Below are 6,504 nucleotides of genomic sequence, written 5' to 3'. Positions count from 1 at the left end.
GATAGATAGATAGATAGATAGATAGATAGATAGATAGATAGATAGATAGATAGATGATAGATGATAGATAGATAGATAGATAGATAATAGATGAAGATAGATAATAGATGGTAGATAGATAGATAGATAGATAGATGATAGATGATAGACAGATGATGATGATGATAGATGATAGAAAGATAGATGATAGATAGATGATGATAGATGATAGATAGATAAACAGATAGATAGATGATAGTAGATAAGACAGACAGCTGGATAGATAGACTTACCTTTTCCATTTCAAATTGAGGAATGAGATGAGAAAGATAGAAGGTAACTCATACATAAAAAACCCAAGTCCAGAAGATATTAAGAAGTAAAAAGACCCCAAAATTGAAGAATTTATGACCCAATCAATAAGAAAAGGCTTGTAATTAAAACACCTGACTCAGGCTGGAACAATGACAGTGGAATGGAGAAAGTAAGATCTGTAAGCATGAGGCCAGAAAAGAGAGAACAGGACTCAGGGTAGGTTGTTAGGAAGATCACCCCAGTAAAAAGTTTGCTTGCAACTAGTTCAGTTGGCTGATGACAATACACAACTTGGCATATGGCAAGGATGAAAAGGATTGTTAGCAACCAGGAGTAGCAGGAATTAACTAGGCAACAAAAGGGTGAAAGAGGTGGAAACTGTCAAAATTAGTAACCACTGCTAATTCCTACATTGTTTCTCTGCATACAATGCACTTCCCACATTATCTCTGATCCCCATGAGAGTCTTAAAAAGTAAAATGTTTTGGTTTTGTGAATCTGTAAAAATAGGTGATTTAATCAACTGGATAGCAATTTGAATTTTAAGAAATCCCAATAATTCACAGGAAGGGACAAAACAAAAATGTATTTCACATTTCAGAGACAAATTTCTTGAATGTTCAATATTTTATATGAAAATGGATAGGCTTTAGTTTAAAATCGGTTTAATCTCTCATGGATTAATGAAAAATAGTATGTGGAAAACACATTTTTGGAATAACAAGCGTCTTCTGAGTGTGTTTGTGGATGAAAGTGTGTGCTCATGAGTGCATGCACCATATAGAAGGTGTATTCAGAGGCATGTATAAAAGCTCCAAGGCAAAATCCTCATGAACTCCACCAGTTTGTGCCCCTTTAAGCAAGTATGTGTGATTTTAAATAAAAAGCAGTAAACCAGAAGGAAAATGTATTGGGAAAAATCCCATCCTATCATTTATGAATATGCATTACAGCTTTTGTTCAAAATACAGAAATCATTATTTATTCCAAATATTACAATGACCTTTGGGCGGTCTCAGTAAACCTAAGCAAATCTGAATTCTATAGATCTTTTAAGTAACTAACGGGAACTAACTACAACCACCCATGCACACACACACACACACACACACAATTTACACAGAAGATACTTGGTCATTAGAAAAATTACTAATCATCTGACCAACTTTTGGCAAATTACTGCTCAGCTATATGGTTACACTTTGCCCAAATAGACTCCTGGTAGTTATTATCCCTCATTTCCACTTGTTTTCTGCATTAAGATAAAGCAGAGAGTATTTTAACAGAAATACCTGAGTTGGTAGAATCCAAAAAGATTCCTGGGTGAATTCCACTTCCTGACCAGCACTCATGTTTTCAATGTTATAAAAAGTCATGAGTTAGGAATAAGCAAAGAAGCAGTTAAAGAGACTAGAGTCATGCCAACACCCAGGAGTCAACGATCTCTTTTGGAACTCCAATCAAGCCTAGATCCTAGGAAAGACTGGAACTGAGATACATAATGTGGTTGCTGTGGATCAGCTCGGAGGTAAAGGTGTCAATGGAGCTCTATATCAGCTTATTTTGTAGACATAATGTTCTTGATCCATGGAATGTAGCTGTGTAGGTCAGTGAAGACAACAGTGTATCCTGTTAGAATACATCCAGTTTCCCAAGACAAAATTCCTCGTAATTCACCGCCACATATGGCTGGTGCAGCTGTGACCACCTGCCAGATAGAGTAGAGGGATCAGAAACTCCTTCCCACCTGAGATTTCCTCAACACCTGAACAAAAATGAAAGCTACTACATTTGCCATGCAAAGGGGTCCAAGATATAAGAATACAGTATGAAAGCTTCTTTCCATTGCACTAATGACCCCTACACCTCCCAGTCATCCCTACACAGATATTTCCAAGCAGTAGCTGGAAGATAGCTTTCCATCCCAAAATCTATTTCTTTCATCTCTATCACAGGGTGGAGAAGAAAGAGTCATCACTCTTCAGCCACCTTACTCTCTGAACTCATAGCCTGACTGAAAAATCCAGTCCCTCGAAGAACGATGAGAGACCCAAAGAGTAGAGACTGAGCTTAGAGGCAAATGAGGTAAGAAGACTTACCTTGCAGGGCTCTTGGCTTCCTAGCATGGGTCCTATACAGAACATGTCTTCAAGGAGTTTTTCACCCAGTAATTTTTTGCAGTTTATATTAGAGCTCAATTGAATCTTGACTCTTTGCAGCTTATGGTTTGAATTTCCTAAGCACAAGAAATAAGGAGACTTTGATTCCTGTTTGCCTTTCCATAAGGCACCCTGCCTCCTCCTCCTTCAGGGCTTCCTCTCAGTAAGAATGAACGACCATGGATCAAACACATCCTCCTGCTCAATTTATCATCTCTGACAGATGATCAGGATCAAGGGGTGGTTGCTGAAAAGACACTCCACATATCAAACAAGATCTGAATCCAAGCTCTGCCATTGCCAAGTTCATGATCTTGAATAACTAATTTCCCTGAGTCTTAGTTTCCTGTCTTATAAGATATAAATTCCAAGGAAACTTATCTACATGATATGTGATGATGACTATATAATATGTATAGGATGCTTCATGCCTGGTACATAAGTAGTGATCGACAAATGGTAGTTACTATCGTTCTTGTAATTGATAACAATATCACTCCTATTAAGTAAAGGGAAAATATGATTCTTATCAATTTGCAAATTAAGATTCAAGAAGTGAAAGAATTTGTTCATAAACCTATAATGAATGTTAGAATCAATACTCAAACATAGACCTCAGATTCTACCCCCTGTGGTGTGTGCCAATGTGATACATTCACGCAACACCTTGATTTAGGATTTGATTCCCAAAGCCCTAATTAAGATCACTTCTACTCTAGAAAGCCAATACTGTTGTTCCATTTCTAGCTTTACACATGTGCTTAGAAATCTGGCACTAGCCCTATAAGTTCCAATTCCTTCCCCTAATTCCTTAGAGATCCTAAAGATGTGAATATATCCAAGAACTAACTCTTCTTTTTGATAGTCACTCACCAATAAAGTCTTTGTTGTCTAACCAAGTGTGAATCAAGCAATCTTTAACTGCATTCTTGAGAGTAGGCAACTGAAAAATTTTGGTGGAGAAGGTAAAAGGTAGAGGCAGCTTTATCAGCATGAGGTCATCTTTAGGAGAGGTAACAGTGAAGTTTGGGTGAATAATGATCCTCTCATAAGGTACAATCTCCCCAGTAAAGCCTCGAAGATTTGTGGAACTGCCATAAAAGATGATCTGAAGATCTCTGAAAAATGAAAAAGAGAAAAAAGATTAATACTCCCAGATCCCAAGGCTAAACACACACACACACACACAATTTCCTTCTATGGTAACCCATTTAGCCTTTTCCTCTCATTTTTATGCACTTAATCCTTTATGTGTAGCTGCCACATGTGGTCATGTGAATGGTGCCTTCAGGAATTAAGCAATGCAATGGCTTAGACTCTACTCTTAGAATAATTCTAGAGAGAAGCTCCAATTCAAGACCTAGAAACAGTAGAAAGAAGGGTGTAAATGGATAGTCAAGGCTTTTATGAGACTAGTAGGTTTTGTTAGGGAGGCTCCTTTGGGAGTTGAGGGGAATAGGAAATGTGAAATTGTACAGAGGAAGTGAGTAACAGCTTTGAGAGTTTAAATATTCTAAAGCTAAGGAGAATCATCTGAATATACTATGCTCTACTCATGTCTATCAAAACTGCTGGATTAACAGGGCTTTCTGGTGGTCCTTTGGGAAAACAATAGTCAAAAATCCTAGATGTTCCATTGAGATCCAGTTGAGATCCACTCACTAACATGGCTCAAGACTCTAAATTCAGAACAGGGCACTCCAGTGAGGCCCCTGAGTCTCCCACTCAGGTATTTCTCCAACCACAAGAGTGAGATAAGTACCACATTGGTACTGAGCACCGATTGTTTTGTTGAGCTCCCAAATGCTAAGATTATATTGTCTCCTAACAACGGTACCATATGTCTCTCAGTCTGTCTTTGTCACCTTGTAGAGAGTTATAAAGTCTAAAGAGATAAAACAGGGTGGCCGCCTTGGGTGGGTCAGTCAGTTAAGCATCTGACTCTTGATTTTGGCTGAGGTCATGATCTCAGGGTTGTGGGATCAAGCCCCGTGTGGGACTCAGTGCAGTCTGCTTGTCCTTTCCCCTTCCCCACCCCCACTCGCACTCATGCTCTCCTTCTCCAAAATAAATAAATACTTAAAAAATTAAAATAAAGGGGCGCCTGGGTGGCTCAGATGGTTAAGCGTCTGCCTTCGGCTCAGGTCATGATCCCGGGGTCCTGGGATCGAGCCCCGCATCGGGCTCCCTGCTCGGCGGGAAGCCTGCTTCTCCCTCTGCCTCTCTCTCTCTCTCTCTGACTCTCATGAATAAATAAATAAACATTTTTTTAAAATTAAAATAAAAATAAAGAGATAGGACAGGAATGCAGATTGTGCATTGTACAAGCCAATGGGCTGCCATTCACATAGACTATAATGTGAATGGTGCCTTCAGGAATTATCTGGGGTGGTGAAGGGGAAGGGACAAGCAGACTCTGCACTGAGTCCCACACGGGGCTTGATCCCACAACCCTAAGATCATGACCTCAGCCAAAATCAAGAGTCATTTGCTTAACTGACTGACCCACCCAAGGCGGCCACCCTGTCTGATAATTCCTGATAAATTCATCCTTGAGCCAAGCCCAAGGACTGACAAGTTTAAAAGTTCTCATTAGAGCAACATCCTTTAGACAAATTTTGCTTTGGGTCACTTTTACAAGACATTAGACTTTATAAGGACTTTCCTTAGTTTTGCTGTGTTCCTGAGAACTGTCATACTTTGTTACATCTGCTTGCAGTGAAGGATTTTGCTGGGCCCCCAGGTGGGAATGACTGGTCTTTGGCCAAGTTGTTTTTACTGACTGTTGCACTTCTCATTAGATCATCTCAGTCTATTTGGTTCTCTATACCAAACACATGCTCCCTTTGTGTTTAAATTCATATGATATCTCTCCAATTGGCATAATTCCTCCAGAACAATATGAAATTTCAGTGGCCACAGGGAGGAACTTTTGACAAGAGCAAAATTGTTCATTTGACAGATACATTAGAACAGAAAGGGAAGAAACCTTCATGTTAAGATTCTTTCTCTCTTGTCTTTCTAAATTAGAGATCACTTAATGACCCCTATCACTCCATTTCCATACCTTGGGAATTAATGAGAACTGGTGTTTTAATTATACAACTTGATGGAATTGTTAGGCCCCAACTTATTGTTTAAATCAGTTGTAGTAACTCTCTTGTGCATCTGTGTTTGTCAAATTGGCTTTTTCTGTTGCTAAGATTATTCTCCTTTCTTGCTAAAGGGAAGTCATTGGTGCTTACAGTGTTAATTTAATATCTAAAACTGTGCCCTCTAATATTTTCTTTTATCCTTCCTCTATTTCTCTTTTTTCCTTCCCTTAAGAAATTTTGTGATTCAACTTATCATAAAATATGTTTATAAGTAAATACAGAGGTTTATATTGAAAAAAGAGTTCATGATAAATAGATGATTCAGGCAAATTAGAGTGAGTGAACTTCAGCTTAAGGCAACTCTACAGCATGCAAAACTAAACTGTGGTGGAAAAACAAGAGAATAGTGGTTCCCTCTGAGGGATATGGATGGACTATAACTAAGAAGGCCTACGAGAACCTAACCTTACACCTAAAAGAGCTAGAAAAGGAACAGCAAATAAAGCCTAAAGCCAGCAGAAGAAGGGAAATAATAAAGACTAGAGCAGGAAATAAACAACATAGAAACAAGACAGTAGAACAGATCAACAAAACTAAGAGCTGGTTTCAAAGAATTAATAAAATTGATAAACCCCTACCAAACTTATCAAAAAGAAAAGAGAAAGGACCCACATAAATAAAATCATGAATGAGAGGAGAGATCACAACCAACACCACAGAAATACAAGCAATTATAAGAGAATACTATGAAAAAGTATATGCCAACAAACTGGGCAATCTGGAAGAAATGGGTAAGTTCCTAGAAACATACAAACTACCAAAACTGAAACAGGAAGAAATAGAAAATTTGAACAGACTTATAACCAGCAAAGAAATTGAATCAGTAACCAAAACAGATGGCTTCCCAGGGGAATTCTACCAGACATTTAAAGAAGAGTTAATACCAGGGCGCCTGG

General features: G+C 38.5%; 1 protein-coding gene across 1 annotated transcript in view; it reads right to left on the bottom strand.

Annotated features, from left to right (window-relative positions):
• The window catches only part of MGAM (maltase-glucoamylase), a 187,124-nt gene extending 184,656 nt beyond the window's left edge, over positions 1-2,468 (bottom strand). The window contains exon 1 of the mRNA XM_035021254.1: positions 2,394-2,468. The gene's annotated coding sequence lies outside the window, so the exon portion shown is untranslated. The remainder of the gene's footprint in view (positions 1-2,393) is intronic.
• Between the last annotated feature and the right edge of the window lie 4,036 nt (positions 2,469-6,504).

The sequence above is a fragment of the Mirounga leonina genome, unplaced genomic scaffold, assembly GCF_011800145.1.
Source record: "Mirounga leonina isolate KUSES-001 unplaced genomic scaffold, KU_Mleo_1.0 Mir_174, whole genome shotgun sequence".
NCBI classification, from domain to species: Eukaryota; Metazoa; Chordata; class Mammalia; order Carnivora; family Phocidae; genus Mirounga; species Mirounga leonina.
Note: the sequence above shows the minus strand (reverse complement) of the source record. Positions and strands in the feature narration are given on the sequence as shown.